This window comes from Panthera uncia (assembly GCF_023721935.1).
Source record: "Panthera uncia isolate 11264 chromosome D3 unlocalized genomic scaffold, Puncia_PCG_1.0 HiC_scaffold_8, whole genome shotgun sequence".
NCBI lineage: Eukaryota > Metazoa > Chordata > Mammalia > Carnivora > Felidae > Panthera > Panthera uncia.
This window is the reverse complement of record NW_026057586.1, coordinates 53,234,416-53,258,692: the sequence shown is the minus strand read 5'-3', so window position 1 is coordinate 53,258,692 and position 24,277 is coordinate 53,234,416. Positions and strand designations below refer to the sequence as shown.

General features: G+C 42.8%; 1 protein-coding gene and 1 long non-coding RNA gene across 6 annotated transcripts in view; one reads left to right on the top strand and one right to left on the bottom strand.

Annotated features, from left to right (window-relative positions):
- DLGAP1 (DLG associated protein 1) overlaps positions 1-24,277 on the top strand; it is a 933,957-nt gene that overhangs the window by 797,705 nt on the left and 111,975 nt on the right. The window lies entirely within an intron of this gene.
- On the bottom strand, positions 15,145-22,292 carry LOC125914435 (uncharacterized). The gene is made up of 5 exons (XR_007455305.1): positions 20,250-22,292; positions 19,000-19,238; positions 17,313-18,225; positions 16,167-17,169; positions 15,145-15,506 (listed from the first exon to the last, which is right to left on the bottom strand). It is a non-coding gene; the product is annotated as an uncharacterized LOC125914435 (long non-coding RNA).

Sequence of the window (24,277 nt, the reverse complement as noted above, 5' to 3'; positions counted from 1 at the left end):
TGGAGGAGGTGATGGTGGAAGTGGTAGTGGTGATGGAGGTGCCAATAATGGAAGTGGTAGAAGTGGTGATAGTAGAGGTGATGATGGTGGAGGTGCTGATGGAGGAGGTGGTGATGGAGGAGGTGGTGATGGAAGTGGTGATGGTGAAGATGATGATGGTGGAGGTGATGGTGAAGGCGGTGATGGTGAAGGTGATGATAGTGGAGGTGATGGTGGAGGAGATGATGGTGGAGGAGATGATGATGGAGGTGGTAGTGGTGATGGCAGCAGTTTTAATCGCAACAGTCATCCTCCTCTTCATCATGATTCAGATACGAACAACAGTTACTACAATAGTATTTTACTAGAATTGCTATTTATGAGTATCCTATCAACAGGGATTTTCTATCAATTAGCACCTCTAAAGAACAATAGTATACGATAACCAATGGGAACGGTGCTCTAAGGGAATACATAGGTCTTAAGTGCAACAGAAATGTAAATAATTAAAATACCGTGTACTAAAGGCCATAACAAAGACATACGGAACGTTAAAGGAATGCAATAGAGTAATAGATTTGTGCCTAAAGAGGATTGGGAAGGCTTCGCTGTGAAAGGCAGCGAGTTGATGCCAGAAAGTGACAAGAAATTGTTCACATGGAAAACATGGAAAAGGGTTTCCAGGCAAGAAGATAACACATGCAGAGGAGTGGGTGCACAGAAGTATGTGATGTGTGAAGAAAAGAGTGAAGCCAAAGAATAGGGTACATTCGTGATGGAAGAAGAGGTTGGATCTATACCACAATGGGCCTTGAACTTGATCCTTTGGACAGCAGAGCCCTGTTAACCGTTTCTAGGTTAGGAAGTCACACTTGTGGAGAATGAGTTAAAGAGGAAAAAGACTGTGAAGACAGAAAGACCAGTTGGAATACAAAAGAAAGGCCAGACAAGAGGACAGAAGGACTTGCCCAGCATGGTACTGGGGGTAAGAGTGGAGAATGGGTGTGAGAACCCACCAGGGAGATAGTGAGGAAATAGGAAGGATAGGAAAAGGCGTGGGCTTGGAGTAAGTTCTTCCCAGCTTCTCTGCGTTTAACCTGTCCGAAGTAGGAAACGTGCTTGCCACACTACCCAAAAGCAGCTGAAATTGAGCCAAGAATGGGAGACAACACAATGACATCGGAAAGAAGACAGAATAAGAACTAGAACTTAGTGGCGAGTGGTCTCCAAAACGCTTCTCTTAAAGCACTCCCTAGTTCTCCTTAACTTTTAAGAAAGAGAAATGAAGAAGAAGACGAAATGTCAAATTCATTCTAGTGTGTGTGTTTCTCCAATCAGCAATTGAGTGACTACTAAATAGTGGTGACCATGTTTCCCATTTAAAAAAATCTTTTGGGGCACCTGGGTGGCTCAGTCAGTTAAGCATCTGACTCTTAATTTCGGTTCAGGTCATGATCCCACAGTTGTTAGATGGAGCCTCACATCAGGCTCAGTGCTAACAGCACTAAACCTGCTTGCGACTCTCTCTCTCTCTCTTTCTCTCTCTCTCTCTCTTTCTGCCTCTCCCTGGCTTGCTCACGCACTCACACGTGCCCTCTCTCTCTCTCAAAAATAAATAAACATTTAAGAAAAAAATCTTTTGAAAAAAATCTGGAACTTTCATAACTGATTTTTAAGGGGAAAAAAACCCAGAATGTTAACTTCCCACAGCTGCTTTCTGAATATCACTGTTCTCTTTTTAATAATGCTTTTATTTTTCCTGAACAAAAATATGTCTTATTGTAGAAAATTCTGAAGAAAAAAACCCATGAAATTCATAAGTAACATGAATTATGCAGGACCTGTGGGCAATTGGAAGGATTTGGCTTCTACTCCAAGTGAAATAGGAGCCACTTTCTGGGATTTGGCCAATGGATTACATAATCTTGGTTTTTAAAGAATTATTCATGTTGGGGTGCCTGGGGGGCTCACTTGGTTGAGCACCTGATGCTCGATTTTGGCACAGGTCACGGTCTTGGGGTTCATGGATTCGAGCCCCACGCCAGGCTCTGCGCTAGCAGCATGGGACCTGCTTGGGATTCTCTGCCTTCCTCCCTCGCTCTGCCCTGTCCTCTCTCTCTCAAAAATAAATAAGTAAACTTAAAAAAAAAAAAAAAGAGGGGCGCCTGGGTGGCTCAGTCGGTTAAGCGTCCGACTTTGGCTCAGGTCATGATCTCGCGGTTCGTGAGTTCAAGCCCCGCGTCGGGCTCTGTGCTGACAGCTCAGAGCCTGGAGCCTGTTTCAGATGCTGTGTCTCCCTCTCTCTCTCTGACCCTCCCCCATTCATGCTCTGTCTCTCTCTGTCTCAAAAATAAATAAACGTTAAAAAAAAAATTAAAAAAAAAAAGAATTATTCATGTTCCTCTGTTGGAATTCGACTATATGAAGACAAGGGTAAAATTATCTGATTATTTCTTTAAAATAGGTTTTTGAAAATGGAAAGTAGAATTACTTCAAGACTGTATTTGTTTAGAATTTCTTACAGATTATACTCCCATCAGTGGTGTATGAGTGTGGGGGGGAGAAAATAATTGTTTCGAAAGTTAGTTCCTGGGAAGGTCAAGTTCAGCATCTGTTTTCTACCTTTATGAAAATAACTGGCTCTGTCTCAGACTTAAATAATCAACTTCCAAAACATGGTTATCATCTCTGCTCAAGTGCAGCCATGTAGCAGGAAATCATGAATTGCCAATTTAAGAGTGAATAGAATTAGAATCCCTTTCCTTATTTAGCAAGGCACGAATTGAGCACCTACTGTATGCTAAGCATCGGCACTGGCCCCTGAGGACATAGCAGCAACACTGACCCAGGCTCTTCCCTGACTTCCAGGAACAGAGAACAAAGACTTTTTTTTTTTTTTAACACTTCTGTACAAGTGCTATAAAGAGAAATAAGAGTGTTGGGATCCCAGGGAAACTGTGAAATACGTGGGCAGAGAAAATTCACTGCCCTTTCCTCAAGACAATCTTTCTTTAATTCCTGGTGAGGGAATGGCAAAGTACAAAGGCCAGAGGGAGGAATGAAAAGGAAAAGTTAATGGAAAGAAGTTACTGTAGCTGCAACACAGCGATTGGCAGAGGAGGAGGGAGGAAAAGGGCGTGGGAATGGCTAAGATAAAACAAGTAGTAATGAGAGTCCAGGTAACCCAGAATGTTGTATGCCATCTGAAGGATTTTGAAAGTTTTGCAATAGAAGGCAATAGAAGAATGGTTTCAACTTTAGGTCAAGCAGCTTAACCAATTCAAATGCTCTTTTTTGTTTCTTTCTTTAAGAAACATTGACATATAACGTTATATTAGTTTCAGGTATACAACATAATGATTCAGTATTTGTATATATTGCAAAATGATCACCACGATAAGTCTAGTTAACATTTGTCACCATACAAAGATATTCTTACTATGGTAAACTAAAATACAGCTAATAGATGGAATTTGATTTCAATGTGCTTGGTAATGGGAACATTAATGCAGATGATTTATCAACCAGATATCAACCATTTCGCTTAACTGACAGCTGTCAAATACTAATTTCAGGATATGGTTAATACAAGCATGAACAATCAGAATTGTTGTTTACATTCGGAGACGTTGAAATAGAAATTACTTAGAAATTTCTCAAAGACATGGCACAACACCCTGCTTGATTGCATTTATAATATACCCTTGCATTTTTGCTTTAGGCTTAAAGAAAGACAATCAACAGTTTTGAAAATCATTTTCCAAATGAAAACGAAAACCTCTGGGATGAATTTGTTTCTGTAGGGTGGGTATTGCACTCACGTAAAGATTTAGCTGACAACTAACAAAAAAGAATTTGGGAAAAAAATGAGAGAAACAGCTGTCCAGGAAGGTATCGGTTGCCAGGATTTTTTGGAATGTTCTGGAATTCCCAGGAGGCCTGAGTGTGCTTTGCCAGCTTCATTTAGCTCATTGATGATTGTATGCCTTTTGAAAATCACATTAGAGGGCCCAATTTTCTAAGTCTCCTCTCCTCTTGAAAAGGAATATATATTTCCTAGCTACCACAGGATGCGTAATTTTGTACCATTGTTAGTGGTTATTACCACCATTTATCTTTCTAGTCGTCCACTTGTTCCATATTGTGTATGTCTAAATATGCTTTACACGCATTTAAAAATGCTATTCCTTCAAAAGGCAGAAGTTAGTTAAAATGATCTCACTCTGCTGATCTTATTCCAACAATAAAAAGGTTTAGCTTTCTTAACAGTATTTATGCTTTTACATCATCACGTATATATAAGATTAGAGAGATGCAGTGGGAAATAAAGTATTTATACAATTTCATTTTGTCTTAAAGATTGGGATTATACAAGATAGCGAATATTTTTATTTAACAAACTCTTGCTTGTATTTTTGTCAGCTGTTGTTCAAAGATGCTCTATAAATATGAACACATCAGATATTACATGGGGCATTCTACTTCTGATTTATGATGGACTTAAATTTGCCACAACACCTCACACGGAAGATATTCTGTTAGAAGGTTCCAAGCTAGTTCTGATGACCTGAGTAGAGATTTAGCATAGTGGAGCCCAATATTTAGCCAAAGCCATACAGGGATGTGTTAGGGAGAAAGAACTTTTCCCCTACCCTCTTGTGTTTCTTTCTTGGGGGCCTGCAAATTAAATTTACAAATGACAGATTAGCAAGAGAAAAGATAGATTCTTATTTACGTACATATAAGAAAAATATGACTGAGGAGTCAGAATTTGAGGCTTATGTACCTTCTTAATAGGGGGATGAGAGAGAGAAGCACTTAAAAATAACTTTTAAGAAAGATAAATGGGCCCTTAGGAGACTAGGTGAGGCATGTGATATTTCTATGATACTGTCTGTTTAAATGTGGTGACATTTCTCCTCTCTAGTGACAGTAGTCAATTTTCTTTGGTTGCAGAAACTCCTGGGAAATGGATTTATGACAACTGAGTTTTTTGGGGAGTCCCTGCTTTTAGGCAGATAAGGGAGTTTGGGGGTTAGGGAGCAGAATAGCCTATTCTCAAATACTGTCAGCTCAAAATAATTTTATGTCACTTTCTAGCATTCTGGACACCTTCAAAAGGAACTAGGACCAAAGAAGACCGCCCTTGATCCCCCACTGCTAGTGGCCGTTTGGGCTAGCTCAGGCTAGCCCTGAGTGTGGAGCTCTCTACTAGAATAGGACAAGGAGGGACCCTTACAGTAGGTCCCAGCATATGCTCAGAGGTCCAGTGATGTTGATCTGAAAGTATCCGAGATATACTGAATTCCAGGTTTGCACTGAGGCCAGCCTCAGAGATGAGACCTGCCCTGGAGAAGCCCTACTACCTAGAACATTCCTTTGTATATGGGGGTTTTAATAATGTCTCATAGAATGGACTTGACTAGAAGCCTGGCTTTTTCAACAGTACAGAATCTTTTCATCTCCCCTCATCTACCATAGTGGGAAACTCATATGGTTCTCCTCATCAATAAACACACATTTACCAGGTACCAGACAGTAAAACCATTAATGGCATCCTCATTTTGACCGTTGAGCAAACTAAGGCAGAAAAGTTTAGTAACCCTTCCGAGGTCAAAAGATATAGTCGATATTTGTACCTATTCAATTTGACTCCAAACTTCAAGCTCTTAACAGCTCTCCTGTTCTAACCTTCTTCCTTGAACTGTTTTATTTTAACTGAACAAAAGTATAACACACTGCTTTAAGAAGCTTTTATTTAGGGGTGCTTGGGTGGTGCAGTCAGACATCTGACTCTTGATTTTGGCTCAAGTCATTATCTCACAGTCATGGAAACAAGCCCCGCATCGGGCTCCATATTGAGTGTGGACCCTGCCTAATATTCTCTCTCTCCTTCTCCCTCTGCCCCTCCCCTGCTCACCCATACTCTCTCTCTGTCTCAAAGAAGAAGAAGAAGCTTTTATTTATAGTATTAAGGTGACAATATTATAACCTAAAAAGCAGTCTTGCTAATAAATATCAACCTTCTGACCCATCCTAATGCAATAGATTCTTCAGATCTGGTCATTTCTTCTGCCATGAGATAATATCTAAAGCAGAATAACACTTGTACATTATATATAGGTGAGTCTGACACCTGACTCAGTTTCAGTTCCTTTATAGTTTGCCTCTCAATACACATAACCTGCCCCAGACCCCAGTGTTTCCTGCTTATTGTCACTCAGCTCAGTGTTGGTGGCTTCAGCCAACATGCCACAGTATCCTCAATAACCTCGGTCAGAAGCTTTACACTTATTCCTAAAAACATCTGCCCCAAAGAAATTTGTAAGTGTAGTGATAACGAATATACTCAAGATGTTTCTAGAGTAAAGTTTCATTTGGGGAAGAAATGGAAGTTAAAGTTTGAATAGTTTTTATAGATTTCTAGATTATTAGAACTAGATATATTCTAGTTCTAGATTATTCTAACTCCCCTCCCCCATAGCCGGACATGGTGCCTGCATAGTTTCAGGCGCTTAACAACACTCAGCATCCCACCCAAGGGTCATGTTCTCCAGCCTTCAGTTTTGTTACCATAGTGACTTTCAGTTGCTATTGATTAGGAACTTTTTGTGAACAGCCTCGATATATGCAACCAACGAACCACACACTTTTACTGGATGCATTCTATCTGCCAGGCTCCATGCTAGTCATAGTGGATACAAAGATAAGTCAGGTATAATTCTTACTTTCAAGTTTCCATCAGAGAGAGTAGCATGAAGGCAGAGACGCACGACAATTCAGGTGTGTACCGTATGTCAAAGAGAATTCAGGAAAGATTTTATAGCACAGGAAATATTTGAGCTGGTTCTGAAAAACGGGTAGGTGCTGAGCAGCCATTCACATGACCATTTGTATACTAAAAAATTGGCAGATGAGTATTTGATCAATTTCTTTTAAGAGCTACTGAAAATCTCGGGAGATGCCACCGAGGGTGGAGAAGGAAAGAGTCTAAATTTCAAATTTCCATCCCATGTCTTTTCAAAGCATCTCTACTTTTGAGGGTGAAAACTGTGTTCTCTGATCCCAGCTAAGACAGAAAGCTGCATCCTTCCATAGCTGGACTGGCATTCTTTGGGCTTCTAATGTAACGGCGTAACAATGACATGCAAACGCCAGGGGGCAATGCAGTTTCACCAAAAAATCCTAGGGATCGGTCCAGGTTTCGTTTCGACTAAGAAATTGACAGCATCCTGCTGCAAAGGTGAAATCCTTAATAAAAAGAATTCTTCTAAGAAAAAAAAGTTATAAATCCTCTCTTTAAAAGCTTTCCAAATTGCTATCGTCTTTCAGCATTTGTGCACAGCTGAACGTTTTGCAGTATTATTTGCAAACGAATTACTTTTCATTTTCTTCTCAGCCTGATCTTTCCAGTCCTCTGGCTAAGAAACAGTTACTCTGACCAACCCCTTGCTAGCCTGAATCACGTTGTTGGGACTCTGTATTTGGTCCTCTGCCCAACCGTGGGCTCTCCTCCCTCTGTGCCCATTCAGCACATCCAGCTGCCCCTTTGGCTGGCGCTGCGGCTCCCTTTAAGGTAATTCCAGTCCGGGCCTGTGTTTTGTTTCCAGCTCAGCAGCCGCCAGGTGTCTGCCCTCCCTTAACCCCCAAGGATGAGAGATCAAAGGTGTGCCTACATCTGCCTCCTGACCAGCTCTTTAATCTGTTACACGTTCAAAAGGGACAAGTGCAGTATTATGTATGCACTTAGGGAGAGAGGACAAATCAGAGAAATGGAAACAGGCAGTCCCAGAGCGTGTGACCTAGCCAAAGTGATGTGGAACATGTCTGTCTGCATTGTAGCCCTGCCATGTGGGGAGTGTCTTCTTTTAAAAAGACCAAGAATATTATGGGCAAATAGAGATCCTCCTTTCTCCCACAGGAGCCCTACTAAACCCATTTAACGACCGTACACAAACCCATTCGGAGACTAGCATTAAGAGAAATACAGCAAGGTAAAGGAAAATACTTTTTAAATTATGACATGAAATTCTAAGGACATTTATAGCAACTTGGGCGTATTTCACTTACAGCAAAAAATGACAGACTGGAGACTTCAAGAAATGGAACCAGAAAATTTTAAGAAAGACTATTTCCAACGGATTTATTTTCCACATCCACAGGACTAAATAAGTGGGGAAACGTATGTTTTAAAACAGCAGAACGCAGAGTCAGTATTAAGAAGACAATTCCGGGAGCGCTGGTTATGGAACGGGACGCAATCTTTCCTACACATGCGCACTCACGCACGCACCCATTCCTTGGCCCACAGTTTCGGTTGAAGGGGTAGGGTAGGAAAGAGCTCACAGTCTAGTAAGAATTATTTCTAAACTTACACTTAGAAATGATGGAGATAATTTGAACACCCACAGCTTTCTTTAGAGTCTCAGGAAAGCGCCTTGATTTCCACCAAAGATGTAAATGTTAGCAGGCGCTGATTGGTTTTTTTGCTCTCTGCACGCCTCTGCCCACACATGCCCAGAAGCAACCTTCGGCTTCCTCCTGTTCTCTGCACAGGGGTTCCAAAAGGAACAGCAGACACTTCAGCTGTACTGAGCTGCCTTCGCAGACAACAGCAAGGCAGTAGTGATCTCATACAGAGTCATACCGCCCTTCCCCAGCTACAATGGGTTTGAATCAAATTTGTTCACAGTAGGTGAGAGAGAAGAATAGTGGCACAGTTAACAGAAGGGAGTCCTTATCGGCTGCATCAAGTATTTCATTCATCCGCTTAACAAATATTTACTCAACCCCCATTATGTCCAGACACACTGCTGGACTCTGGGAAGTCAGGGATGATCAAAGACACTTGCCTTGTGCTCACAGAGTTTACAATCTAGAGGTGGAGCCTGGCATTATTAATGGAATTATCTCAGAGATAATTGCTCTGAAAGAAAGACACACTGTTCTTGTGGGAGCATCTACTGTAACAATGGAGCTAATCTAGATGGTCGGGGAGAACTTCTCTGAGAAAATCCTCCTAAGCCAAGAGCTGAAAGATCAAGAAGGAGGAGGGGGGACACATGGTAATATTCAGAGCACTGCAAACGTTGTGTGGCTGGAGAATAGAGACCTCAGGGACATGATACAAGATGAGGTCAGAGAAGTGAGGCACAGGTACCTGGTTCAGTTGCTACGTAACATATTACCTCAATACATAGCATAGTAGCTTGAAAACAACCGCTTTATTATACCCAAGATCTTATGAGCCAAGAATTTAGATAGGGGTCCACATTCAGCGGGGGGTTGGGCTGGTCTAGGGGGTCGAGGATGGCACTATTCACATGCCTGGCACCTTGATTTCAGTGGCTGGAAATGTGGGCTCAGGTGAGAATGTTGAACGAAACACCTGTAGGGGGCACCTCCAGCATTGTGGCTTCAAGGCTTCTTACATGGCAGCTGAGGGCTCCCAGGGATAGTGTCCAATGATAGGAAGTCTTAAGACCTGGGCCCAGGTACAAGCAGAGCATCCCTTCCACCATATTCTATTGGTTGGAGCAGTCACAGAGCCCCGCAGATGAAAGAAAATGACAGAGATGTCACTTCTCAATCGGAACAGTTTCAAATCATTTGTGGCCATCTTTAGTTAGCCACACTTCATCCCCTGGACGACACTAGACTCTTCTGTGAGGGCAAAATATACTCCTTCTAAAGTTCTCTAGAAATCTCATCTCATTATGGCATGAAGTTCAAGTGTGAGGTCCAGGTTCTTACAGCCTAAATAAGGTTCAGGTGTTGCTGAGGATCCTTTGATCCAGTTCTCTATATCGTTTTTCTCAATATCAAGACTTGAGAACTAAAATAGAAGGGTATCTCCACACACAACCAGCATATACTGATGATGCAGAGAGGAGACAAATGGAATGCGTGCTCTCGTTCAGGAGTGGAGGAAGGAGGGGGCATGGAGCAATCACTGGTCCGTAGCAGTTCTGAAATCCACATCTTGCCGGTTCCCGGATGGGGGAGCCCGGTCCTGTTCCCTAGGGACGACTCTCTGTCCTGTTTCCTCCTTCCAGACTCTTGGCTTATCTACCTTCTGACTTATCTACCCTATTTCCATAAGGCCTTAGCCAACTCAGGCTGCAGTAACAAAATACCACAGACTGGGTGGCACAAACAACAGATGTTATTTCTGCAGGCTCAGAAGTCTGAGATCGGGTGCCAGTATTGTCAGATTCGGTGAAAACTTTCTTCCTATCCTGAAGATGGCATCCCAAAGGCCGCATCTCCCAATACCATCACACTGGGGATTAGTTAGGACTTCAACATAGGACACTGGGGCAGGGGGCAGGGGTAGGAGACAAGATTCAGTCTCTAGCACATAAGATGTCATTTGCAACTGATTGATTTTCTCAGCCTATTCCCTGCCTGTAGAAGTTTGGGGGCTTTAACAATTCTCACTTTGAACTACCTCTGCCCATTTTTGTCCAAGCTGATAATGCATCCACTAATACATTTCTCTTGAAATCTTTGTGGGCTTCCTATGAATCTTATTAGACTTATTAGACCTATTAGATAAAACACATCCACAATTTTTCTCAAGACAGACCCTTCTCTGGCCTGGGCGCGAAGTCAGGGTGTCATGGGACCACACTCAGGGTATTTAGAAGCCCTTTTGTCTCGTTATGAGATTTTGAGACATATACTTATATTGTTCTAAAGTCATTTAAAAAAGGGTCTTACAGCTACATCCCTGCGATCATCCTCATCCTCAGTCAATTTCTTACTTTGGGAGACTTTTGCCTTTGAAAAGGCTAGCAGTGTGAAACCCTGTTATCTTTTCTTAAAAACCAACAAGAACGAGCTCTGTATTTACTCTAAATTTTGCTTGAAAACTGAACAGTCCTTTTTTTATTAACACACCTTTATCTGTACTTTATCATATGCAACTGTTTAAAAAATCTAACTGGCACTCTACACGTTCTTTCTGGAAATCTTACTAAAACTCTACACATTCATCAGGTATATTTTCTATTTTTCATATTACTACAGGTCATAATGCCACCAAACTTTCCGCCACTGCATCAGATGACTTGTCTTTCCTTCTAGAGACCAGGGACAGCCTTTTCTCTCTCCTCCCAGCCTCCACCAACAGTTTCCCCAGGGCTTTCCAGCTCCTTCCCTCAGCTTATGTCATTTGCCAGAATATGCACCTGTGGCCTCTCTCTCATTGCAGTCTCAGGACTCGTCACCTGGTGTCTCAGGGTTCTCAGAGGGAGTGACCAAGAGACAGGAAGAGGCTGCCAGGTTCATAAAGCCTGGACACAGACATTGAGAGAGCATCATTTCTGCTTTGTTCTAAAGGTCAAAGCCATCATGGAGTTTTCCTAGATTCAAGAAGAAGCAGATTCATCTTTCGGCGGGAGGTGAATAGAAGAATCTGTGGGCATTTTTATTCTGCCATGGATGGCGTCATGAAGGGCCGTGCAAGTCCTGTTAAGGCTTGTGATCTTTATCTTCAGAAAAGCCAGGGCACCTGGGTGGCCCCGTCGGTCAAGCGTCTCATTGTGACTCAAGTCCTGATCTCACGATTTGTGAGATTTAGCCCCGCATCAGGCTCTGCAGTAACAGTGCAGAGCCTGCTTGGGATTCTCTCTCTCTCCCTCTCTCTCTGCCGCTCCCCAATTTGTGCTTTCTCTCTCTCTCTCAAAATTAATAAATAAACTTTAAAAAAAAAAAGAATGAAAAGCCATTTATGAATTTTAAAGGGCTAGGAATATGACCTCATTGGACTTGCCTTTTAAAAAGACTGCTCCTGCTGCAGTATGAGAATGCATTGGAAGGAGGACATTAAAAACTGAATGGTCCTTTCTTAGTTTTTCTTTCTCTATCCATATCATATCATACAGGTTCGTGTGAGCACTCCTGGATGACTGGGCCTAATGTGAGGACAGTACAGATAAGAGAACTTCAGATTCCTGAGATATTTAGATATAAAATCAATTAGCTGATATTTCTTGAAGTCCATTTATAGCATAACCCTGTCTCCAACTAGTTGATAAAATTACTTCTTGGGGATCTTTTTTAACAGTATAATCTTGAAACCTAAATATCACTGTAATTTTTGTATATTCACTCTACACATCAATGTTCACTACCCTCCATGAAGACCAGCCTCTGAGTAGAAATAGAGTGGTCAATATAATGAAATCTCAGGATTCTGCTCAACAATATCCACGATTAAGACAAAATGTTTAAATTACATTTGCAAAGATCGATAAAATTCTTTAAAAAAAAAAAAAAAGAAAAACATTCGGGGCGCCTCAGTGGCTCAGTCGGTTAAGCATCCGACTTCGGCCCAGGTCATGATCTCGCGGTTTGTGAGTTCGAGCCCCGCATCGGGCTCTGTGCTGACAGCTCGGGGTCTGCAGCCTGCTTCTGATTCTGTGTCTCCCTCTCTCTCTGCCCCTCCCCAGTCCATGTTCGCACTCTGTCTCTGTCAAAAATAAACTTAAAAAACAAAAATGTAAAAAAAAAAAAACTTTCTTTTTTTTTAGTTTTTTATTTATTTTTGGGGGGCGGGGGGGGACAGAGAGAGAATCCCAAGCCGGCTTGGCACTGGCAGCTCGGAGCGTGACGTGAAACTCAAATTCACAAACCATGAGATCATGACCTGAGCTGAAACCAAGAGTCAGATGCTTACCCCACCGAGCCACCCAGGTGCCCCTAAAATTCTCTTTTTAGGATGTCTGGAAACACCTGGGAATGATCACTTACTCATTAGGTAAATATTCATCGAGTATTTGCTCTATGCCAGGCACTATTCTAGTCAAGAGAGTTACTGGAACAAGCGAGACAAAGCAGGTCCCTGCTCTCTCATTCTGTTTACATCTTTATGAGGAAGACAGATACAAACAAGGAACTGAGTGATGAATCAATGACATGATTCCAAGCAGTTATGGATTTATAACTACTATCTATGAATTTATAACTACTATAAAAATAAATAAATAGGAGAGAGATGGTCTACAGAGTTATTACTGGGTCTGCTCTAAATGCAATAAGCAAGGAAGGGTTGTCTGAGGAAGCGACGTGTGAAGTAATATCTGAGTGACGAGAAAGCACTGGGTGTAGGAAGATCTAGCAGGTCAGGGGCAAGCACTTGAACCAGAGGGAGCATTAGGAGCACTAGCAGGGGCAGAAAGGAATTAGCAGTGCAGGGCACAGGAAGAAGACAAACGTGGCTAAAGCATCTCAGATCAGGGAGAAAGTCAGGTGAGATTAAGTAGAAGAAGTAACAAAATAAGCAGGAATATATGACATAAGGCCTTGTCAGCTGGAGGTAAGAACTGTATTACTATTTCAACAACAATGAGATGTCACTGGAAGATTCTAGTGAGTCCTAGTCATTCATACTTGAGCATGGATTATCTTAACTTGACTCTCTTAAGAATTATTATAGATCGTCTGAAATTAATAATTTGGTGAGAGTGGTAGGAAAGAGGGTGGAATGGCTTTGGAGTTGGAGACTGGTGGCAGGAAACACACCCGGTTGGTGATTTGCCCTGACTTGCAGGAAGGCAATAGACAAGGTCTGCACAAATCACCCACGAGATTAGGAATTTTGCAGTACTAATAATATCGAGTGGAGGGAAGAACAGTTAGCTTTCTTTTCCTTTTTGTCTCTTTTTTTTAAATTTTGTTTTCAAACATTTCTGCAGATGATGAAACATTAAAGGGGAGGGGGTGGGGAGAAGTAAGATCCATTGTGTGTATATATGCATATATGTATGTGTTACGGCTTACCCTAAATTGCAGGCAATGTCAATGTCAGCCAATCACCAGATAATGTCTATCGTGTGTCCTGGGAGTCAACAGTGCTACATGTAGCTTCTCAGCATCAACATCAATCGTTTTTTAAATATTCAAAATGTTTTTAATATAGTAGTTTAAAATAAAATATAGTTTCCCTTTACCCTACAATTCTTGTATAGTATTAATATCAGCTGTCTAATTAGACTTAGCTAATTCTGTATTTTCACTGCAACATCGTTACTTTGCAACTACAAAGGCCTATCCTACTATAGGAAAAAGACTGATTTGGAGGTTAAAAAAAAAAAACATAAGAGAAGTGTATATGGAGTTGATGAATCACTAATGTTTTTATTAAAATAATGTTCATAATTAGAGCTTTAAAATCAGACTCTTACTAGTTTTTTAGCTTACCTTTTTCCCCTTATTCAATAAATGTACTACTGGGCTCTGGTCCAACAACAACCACAAATCCCATAAGAATCTGTTTAGATTTTCTTGCTTTACCTGTGTAAAGCTGATCAGAGCACCCTGATTAGAGCACACCGTTGTCTTTTTGTTTAAATGGCAGGTGCTGACACCATGGTTATACACAAAAATAAATATGGCTGAAAAACAATCAATATCATGACCTGGTTTCCTATATAAGAATTCGACGGTTTAAAAAAAGACAGGATCGTTGTTTAATAAGCCAGTGACTCATACCTCTTGGCATAAATGGACTGGGCACGTCCATTTAGGTTATGTTCGTAGATGATTGTCAGCGACTGTTATTTCCAAGGTGATCTATGTATAGCATATTTTTACGTGTGACGGTTTTAAGAGGCTTTGAAGTTACTGGAAAAATAATAGCAAATGCTAAGCTTACTTACGTTTGTCTCATTCAGTTAAATTATAACCCCTTTTGTGAATAGCTCGGAAAGCATTCTGAAGATCAGGATTTTTCTTCTCCAGGCCTGAGTGGAAAGAAACATCAGTCATGACAACGTTATGCTAGACCTGATTCATACCAGCTTGCAGGAGCAAATTATTATAATTTGGGACATGATGTGAGCCCATGATTAAGCACGGCCATTATTATAAATTAAGTGATATAAGCTTATAATTAAATAAATTATATTAAAAACAAAGGTAATAAATACTTAAAACTCTTACCTTCCTCATCATTTGACTACGGTCTACTATGCACACTCTACAACTACAGTGCTCGCATGGTAAAAATACTACATAATGGTATTGCTGCTTGCCCACCCCTTTTCACCTCCACATTTGCTGACATCAGGCTTGTAGCTTGAAATAGGCCAGGGTGGAAGTAATTACGTGGTGTTGAAGTTGAAAGAGTTTTAATGAAAATAACGTCTATGGAGGTGTGAAAAATAGTCGAAGAGTAGACCACACAGGAGGTGTAATGATAATACATTTATTAGGGAAAGAGGGGGTTGGGATGACATTCAATGCATGATTGCAATTGCAATGATTTGCAACTGTGCAAATCACAGTTGACTTGCTGGCTATGAATACAAGAGTTTGACCAAAATCAACAAAAGCATTCCGTGAAAATCAAGTGGCTGTAAGGAATGTGCAGTAAAGAGCACCGTGGATTTTATTATTATTTGTAGGTTGTGTATCACACATCATGTCTATCAGTAAAAACCGTAATAAACATACATACATTTATATGCATACTTTTCGCCCTGGAGAGTCCCTCGTTAAACATTGACCAGACGCTCCTGGTTCTGCGGGAAGGATGAAATTGGATAGGTAACTTAAAAGCAGCTTTTTCAGAAAGTTGTAATGGAGAGCAAGTTTGTCTCTTTGTTAACCTAATCTGTTAAAATCAGTGCGTGTTCACACTCATCCCGATTTGGCTTACCGACTTTGAAAGGGTTTTGTTTCCATTTTTAATTTGAAACTCCTCTGGTTGGAAAGAGAACCAGAATGCCAACCACATGAAACTGTAAATAGACATTTTTGCTCAGCCTCAAGTATCATGGCCATCCCATAGGGTTTGGGGAATATTATTTATTTATAACTATAACCCACCAAAAAACAACGATCGTTTGATCAAATCATTGCACCCAGTCTAGTTGATCTCAGTTGAGTATTTTCATCCTTAAATGCATCGAAAAGGCACATGAGTGTCCAGTCAGGAGTAAGGTCTCCTTGGTTCATGAGCAATCTGACACACTCAGAGGGCCAGTTCACTGACCTGCAGGGAGCTGGAACACTGACCACATCTGAACAGTAAATGGCCTTTGGCCCAACCACCTCAGAGAAGGAAGTTGCCAGATCACACCATGGCTTTTAATCACCTTCTGTGTATCTCAACAGATACCCTGTCCCAACATGTATCAAATGATCTCTATACATAGCATTAAATAGAAAGTACTACACACCGGTGTCCTGCTGGATGAAGTTTTATCGATTCATTATCCAGCGTGACTAACATACAGAAATAGTCATTCACACAGACTTGGCCTTTGTTTTGGCCAAAAACACGTCAGATCCCTTCTTTAGTGAAAAACTCCCCCAAACGGTTTCAGCGGAGGAAGTGAAGACACCATCAGGTCTAATCGAGGACTGAAAACGACCTTGTTTTCAAAGTTGTTACTTGTTCAGTTAAACTCTCAACATGCCGGCAAAAACTCTAGGTCTGAAGCATGTGTGTGTGTTGAGAAGACTAGGAGATTTGGGTCCATTATATAACTGCCACTTTTTGTTTTTATTCAAGGTGTCATAAAACTGAGTTCTGCAGTTGAAGGTACGTTTTTTACAACCACAAAATCGATACTGTTTTGCTTCAAGGTTGCCTAGCGTGGCTTTGTAGCTAGAAAGCGTCTGTGGCAGTGGTGTTTGGTGCCATGTTCTAATTGCCAGCTATCACCATTCCGTCTGTGTTCTCCTCGTTCTGGTCATTTGATGCTATGAGTCTCTCAGGCCTCCACAAGGGGCATTAACTCTGGCCCCGGAGGGCGGTCTTCTGGAGATCGAACATGTCTGCTTCTACTTCTGATGTGATTGCCTCCGATCCAGGGCTCCCTACAGATCCCCTTGCCCTCCAGCAGCCTTAGTTGAGGCTGAACGTGGAGACTTGCCAGGAAGCTTGCCTACCATTCTCTCCGCAGGGCCTTGTCTAGAGGGTTTTGGTCCTTTATTTACGTCTACCTTGGTCCCAGGTAGCCAGCATGTTTGCCCAAGAAGGATGGGGGCATGGAGTTGTGAAAGCTCCCTGACGAGAACACTACGTGGTTAAGGCATTTACTGGTCTCAGACGCAGGTTCCTCCTGGGCAGTGTGATCCACCAGCCCGGAAGCACTGCCAGGACCCACTTCCTTCACTGTCATTCGTGCCATCCATATCCGGCAAGTGGCAGTCCCCTTCACACGTGCATCTAGGAAGCTAAGAAGAAAAGGAGAAGGGATTTGAGGAAAGACACGGATTGCTGTGGGAGAGGACAGCAGTGTTTTGCTAACCTCCAAGAATGCTAAAAATACCCCATCTGCTGAAATGATTAGTTATTTCTATAAAATTGATCTCCTTACCCTCATAGAAGCGTGCTGTCCGAAAGTGGCGAATGTGTAATTTGCTCTTCTTGTGAGTTTCTGTGTGTGTGTGTGTGTGTGTGTGTGTGTGTGTGTTCTCATTTATCGGGAGTCTGTCAGCCATGCTTCGAAAGCTCCTTCATCCCCACTTAATCAGGGGAGGCTTCTCGGAAGAGGTGGTGGGCTTTCAGGTGAGTCTTCACATTTAAAGGGAAATGTGGCTTGCTGATCGGGCAATGCATGGAGGTGGGAAGTGGAAGAATGCAAGGGGGAAGGATCGGTGAGACCATCGGCGTGATTCCAGCAAAGGGATTAGATGGGCTGGCGTTTGAAGACTGGGAGATGAGGGAGGGGCTCCAGAATGAACCCACAGGACTGGCAAACCCAAAGTGGGGAACTCTGTGCCTCATGAAGATGCAGTACCATCACATTTTACAGCACAGAGTTGAAAAGGCAATATTTCTGATATTCATGGTGGAAAGCAGGCCACCGCTCTTCCAAAGCGAACCAAGGCCCAGGGGAAAGCAGTCACTGGTGCTTCCAGGTGGAGAAGGAGGAGCAAGACGATGTCACCTTCAGGGCCAGGGAGGGCACAGTTCACATTTCCGGCCTCTATGAGGCCAAGCAGGAGTCAAGTTTCTCCGGTGCGCTAACACGGAGTTTTATTGAGAGGCGGTCCAAACCTCTCCCTGCCTAACAAAACACAGGAGACTGGCAACAAAATCAAGCAGGACCCTGGGAACGGCCTTGCTGTGGAAACTCTCTGCGGCTAGTGAGCACCGAGTTTCAGTGAATTATCTGTAGAATTCCAGATAACAGCTGGCCCACCCTGGGCCGTTTTGATGTTTTATCAAGGAATGGCTTTGAAGTCAGAGCTTTGCGCGGCCTGCTTGACTTCAGCACAGTGGGCCACCTGCAACAAAAGGATGGAAAAACAAAATAAATGTTTTAAGAAGCGAGGAAATGACAAGAACGTGAGATAACTTAAAACCTCTTGTTCTGCCGGAACTGTTGTTGTGTTCATCATTTTGTTAGTAACTATTGTCACTACTGGGTAGCATGGCCTCTCTGAACGCCCCAAACAGGTTCACGGTCTCCAGGGCATGACGAGAGAGAGGAAAACTAGGGGCGAGAAGCAGCATGACTGCTTGGGACTTTTTCGGCATCCTTACCACTCAGCCTCCTCTGAGCCCCTGGGGCTCCCGGGAAGTACGCTGGGGCAGCTGTGGGTATCAGAGGTCAAGCCCACCGTGACCCGCTGCTTGAGCAACTATCTCTGGGGCAGCTTCTTGGCTGAGGGCTGTGGAAGCTTGAAGGCTTGGGAGCATGCTCTGTTGTAACCGTGTTAGAACATGTGTGCACAGGGGGCTGTCTGGAGGCCAGTGTGTGTGTGTGTGTGTGTGTGTGTGTGTGTGCGTGTGTGTGCGTGTGCGCGCACTCAATGCATGCATTCTTGCTGCATCTGGAATGTGAGGTTTTTGACCAGCATGCTCAGTGGAATGTGTGTGAGACACTCTCTCCGGATTCGAAATCAAACCTCAGATGGTAGTCCTTACGAATGCTTAGCTGATTACTGTACTCGCTCTTTTCCATCTGTGGTATGAACTCAAGGTCGCTTCATGTAGTGAATCATGTCAAGGAATATGTAAATCAGCGGAGGGGATCCGCTGCCAGAAATGAAACCTACCTTTTCTTTCAAAATGACTCTGTTTTGGATTATCGTAGAACTCTAACAATAGCATTAATATTTTGGGTAGGTTGTCTTTTCTTTTCTCTTCTTTTCAAGGAAAAACAATTCTCAAAGTGGTCAGAGAAAATCGACAAAGATTCCCCGTGCTACTTCCCACCACGTATTTTTGTCACGCAGTTTTCTTCTTTCCCTTTCTCTGGAACAGAGGTGCCCCCTTCAGCATTTTGCAGCCTCACCTATTTGAACAGGAAAAAACTTTGAAATAGTTGCAAAGTTTTATCGATAACACTGATGAACTCCAGACTCTCATTTTAGACTGATAATCCCAAACTGGGAGAAAATCCGGGTAAGAGAGAAACATCCAGAAGCAAAGTGGGAGAAAGGGGAGATGGGCGGTGGTTGGGTGCCTGGCAAAGGGGGAAAAACTCTTTTGTCCCATGGGAGCAAAACCGTTCTTACCAAGAATTCCATGATAGAATCTTCTAAATATTCCTCTTAAAAGGGATGCTCCCTCTGCAAATTGAGGCAGGGCGAAGGGAGGGAGCAGGGCACATGTTTCCATAAGTGGGGCCAGCACACCAGTCTCATCAAGGAGAAGGGAGAACGCGGGTCACAAAGAGCTGAGTCATGCCTGAGTTAGACCTGCCCTGACTTCTACAAGCAGCAATTTCTTGCAGGGAGGAGGGGTCCAGCCCCAGCCTGAAGCTCCTCATCCAACAGGGGCGGTGTGTTCAGACACGCGGGGAGCATTCAGGCGGGAGGCATCCAGCCTGGAGGGACTGGATGAGACTGCAGAGGCTGATGACAGGCCTTTGTGACTGATAACCAGGCTGTGTTCTGTGATGAGAACTTGCCTCAAAAGCGATTTGTTTATACCATATGGGTAGGTGACAATCCAAAATACCAAAACGCCATCAACTGCTTTTGAAAGCACATACGAGGGAATGAAGTTTGGCTTTTTTGGAAAATTCCCATGTCTTTAAAAATGGGACCAGATGAGCCTCTGTGCAAAAATCTACCAGACGAGATGATTATCGAGGCCCTCGCCTGCAGTCGCGTCCTGTGTGGGCATGCTGTGGGGCCTCAGTTAGCTTTAGAGGTGAAACTTGTGTTCACAGTAAAACCTCACAGTCTCCATGAACAGCTTCCATTTCATAAACAAAAGTCCCCCCGGGCATGCGGAGCTTTTGTTTTCCTTTTTTCCTCTTGTCACTTCATTTTATTTAGATATGTTTTAAGGCTCTTACTTCTCCATGGTAATGGCCCATGAGCCACAATCCCCTTCAGAGCAGGGGCTTAGGACTTTTGTCATGTTCAAGGTGGTGCTCTCGACGGCCTCGTAGCCTCTGACCCAGAAAATGGAATGACTCCTCAGGCATAGGGAAAAAATAAGCAAAAGCTTTATTCAATCTTTGTTCCCAGTTTTCACATTCATAATACCTGCAGCTTAATGTCTATATCATAAATCTATAAAAACAAGAGTTGTTCTTCTGATACGAAGCTATGATCCGACTTTACTTACATAAAGTCCTGAAATACTCGATTACTGTGCTTAAGAAAGACTATTTTCCATAATATGACATGCAGTGTGTCTGTCGTAGTCTGTTGGGCTGCTGCAACCAATTATGGTAGATTGGGCGGCTTACACAACAGAGATCTGTTCCTTACCATCGAGGAGGCTGCAAGTCCAAGATCAAGTCACCGGCAGTTTCAGTGTCGGGCGCGGCCCCTCTTCTGGATTGCGGACTGCTGGCTTCTCACTGTGTCCTCACAAGGTAGAGGGTGCAAGGGAGCTCTACCCCACTCATGAAGCTTCTGCCTTCATGTCTCATTCACTTCCCCAAAGCCCCACCTCCTTTTTTTTTCCTTTAAAAAATTTTTTTTAATGTTTTGCAAGAGAGAGCAAGCCAGTGCATGAGCCGGGCGGGGGGTGGGGGTGGACAGAGAGAGGGGGAGACATAGAAAATCGAAACAGGCTCCGAGCTGCCAGCACAGAGCCCAACGCAGGGCCCAAACCCACAGATGGCGAGATCATGACCTGAGCCGAAGTCGAACACTTAACCTACTTGAGCCACCCAGGTGCCCCCCAAAAGCCCCACCTCCTAATACCATTACTTTGGGGGTTAAGATTTCAGCATGTGAATGGGGGTAGGGGGAGACACAAATATTCAGTCCATAGCAACCCCAAGTGAATTTAACACTTAAAGAAATATTGCAGTGACTCAGTTGGTTAAGTGTCTGACTTCAGCTCAGGTCATGATCTTACAGTTCTTCATGAGCTGGAGCCCAGCACCCTCTGTCCCCCTCTCTCTCTGCACCTCCCTCTCAAAGTAAATTTTTTAAAAATTAAAGAAAAAAAGAGAGAGAGTTATTTCTGCAAAGAAACCCAGTCCTCCCTCTTACAAGGATAACCTGGAAACTGGATCACCCTACTGAGCAAATAAATGTTCTCTTCTCAAATGTATTCTGCAGAGACTTACCAAACTTTGGGCAAATTTTTACTATTCCGTAGCAATGTCTCCGGGCGGGATGAGCATTAAGTTGAGAATTTACCAAATAGCCTCCAAAAACTAGGCTCCTCCTGAAATGGCAAAGCTGACCCAGTGTGACCCAGAAACTGGAAGATGGGTCAAGGTGTGCCTAATTTCCAGTCCTTCTCGGAGTTACCCTTACTTCAGGTAGAGTTAACGTCGAATAACCACTGGGAGAGTTTCAGAGCTCTCTCACATTTATCTTTTTTTAAGTGTTTCTTTTTCCTCTTCTTCCCTTCCCCCTCCTTCCTCCTCTACTCCAGCTGCATTTCTATTTCTTCTCTGTAATAGAAAGTGAATGGGGGACAGGAGAACCTTCAGGCAATAGAAAGCTAACCACTCACTGGACACGTTTGCCTTGTTGCCCCATAAAATGGAGACCTCTATTTCTCAGGGCAAGGATAAAGACTAAACAATATGATATATGTAAAGGACTTAACACCACGTATGGAATACAGTAGGTACTCACTAAGCTTTTGTTCTCTTCCTTACTCTTCCTCTTTCTCTACAGCCTTCCTCAGGCTTCCTGCAGTGCCCGTCCACCCCCTCCCCTTCTTCCCAGTGTTGCTAGCAAACAAGTAATTACTTCCACTAGGATTATACTGTAACACGCTGTTGAAAGTTTGATTTGGGGCAAAGCCATAGACAGACAATCAGCATAAACCTGCAGCTTAATGTCTTTCCCTGAAAGAAAGTGAGTGCTTTCCCTGAAAGAACTCAGAGAGAAGCTCCTCACATAGGAGTAGTGTTCCCGGATGAGCTCACCAGCAGCTGTGACATCTCTGTGGAGGCGGGAACAGATGCCTGAGTGAACAGTGCCAGGAGCCAATCCCAATTGGGGATGTTCGGGTCAGGTGGAACTATCCCCTTACCAGTTCTTCTAGTCTTGGGGGCTGGGAAGACAGGGAAGGTTTTCAGGCTGGTTCGACAAAGTGTTAAAGACTGAGTTCGTCAATATTAATAATATTTTCTTACGAAGTAGTTTATAAATTCACAGTGTTCCCGAGTGTGCTGTTCGTCAACACTGATCAAGAACATAGTTTTCAAATAAGGAGACCTAAAGGGATTACAGCCACAGCTATCCAGAGAGCAACCTTCTATAAATCTTTGACTTTCTGTAGCCAAAAACTAATAAAGTCTCTGCTGAACAAGCAGCCTTGAAAACCCACAACAAATTAACATCACCCAGAAGACGGCTTGCATCCAAAGCACCATGCCCTACCCTTCACCACCCTCCCCAGGGTAGGAAACAGAAATTTATCCAATCAAAGACAAGCTGTAAAGGAAAATCTACCGATTTTAGACACCAATTTCCTCTCTTTCTCTTCTTTTTGTTTTTGAAGAGTGTAAGTTTCAAGGTCTATGTGTTTGTTTTTATTCTTTTTAGCAATCTACTGAAAGTTTTCAGTGTAAACAAAGCGCCTCCTTTAAAAGAATAACTAACCCTATTAAGCTTTGTAAGAAGGCAGCTTTTAGGGATGGTGGTCTAATTAGCAGTCTTTAAAGCCTATTCAGTAGTGACCTCAGAGCCAAGTCTACTAGTTCAATCCCAAATTTAGAAAACAGCTTTTACATTTGAAACCTGAAATTGCAGTATGAACTTACTGTTAATTTGGGAACATACCATAATTTAGACAACTGCTAAAATCAGTTGATGCTTTGGATTAGAGCTTGACCTCAGAAATCACACCCTCTTGATTTATCCACCACACCCATTAAAATTAACTGTAAACTCAACTTGACGTTGATCCCATGTACATTTGGTATTTATCTAAGATGTTTACATATCTTAAACGCAGCCACAGCTGCATATACAACAGTTCCGTTGAAGTCACAAAGGCTTTAAGTTGAAAGAACATACATATGACTTTTGTTTGGTTTCACTGACAAAAAAAGCCAAAGCCTTTTTACAATAATATGTCAACGAAATGCAAAAGCAAGTGCCAGTCCCAACACTTTAGGGATCTGAAATGTTCTGGAGAGATGTACGGATATTCAGGTATTTCCCAGTTTTGTTTTGTTTTTAGAAATTCAAATTCTTGGGGCACATGAGTGGCTCTGTTGGTTAAGCTTCTGCCTTCCGCTCAGGTCATGATCTCACAGTTCATGAGTTTGAGCCCTGCCCTGGGCTCTGTGCTGGCATCTCAGAGCCTGGAGCCTGCTTCGGATTCTGTGTCTCCCTCTCTCTCTGTCCCTCCCTCACTTGTGTTCTCTCTCTCTCTCAAAAATAAACATTAAAAAAAAAAGATTCAAATTATTTTCGAGTTTATTTATTAATTTTGAGAGATACAGAAAGCATGAGCAGGGAAGGGGTAGAGAGAGAAGAGAGAGAGACAGAGGGAGGGAGGGAGGGAGGGAGAGAGAGAGCCAAGCAGTCTCCATGCTGTCAGCACAGAGCCCGACGTGGGGCGTGATGCAGGGCTTGACTCAGGGCTTGATCTCAGGAACCATGAGATCATGACCTGAGCCGAAATCCAGAGTCAGATGCTTAACTGCCTGAGCCGCCCAGGGACCCCAGGTATTTCCTAGTTTTAAGGAACATGTATGCATAGATGAAAACAGAAAGCTACTGGATACAGCTCGGTGGAGCATAGTGTTTGATGAATATATGCCTGTCAGGAAATAGTTTTAATTTCCTTTCAAGCCTCTGTATCCCATTGTTGATTTTATAGATCGCCTCCTCAAATATAAACTCCTAACAATGAGTTTGGAACATGCTCTGTTGGAAGAAAGTACAGAATAGT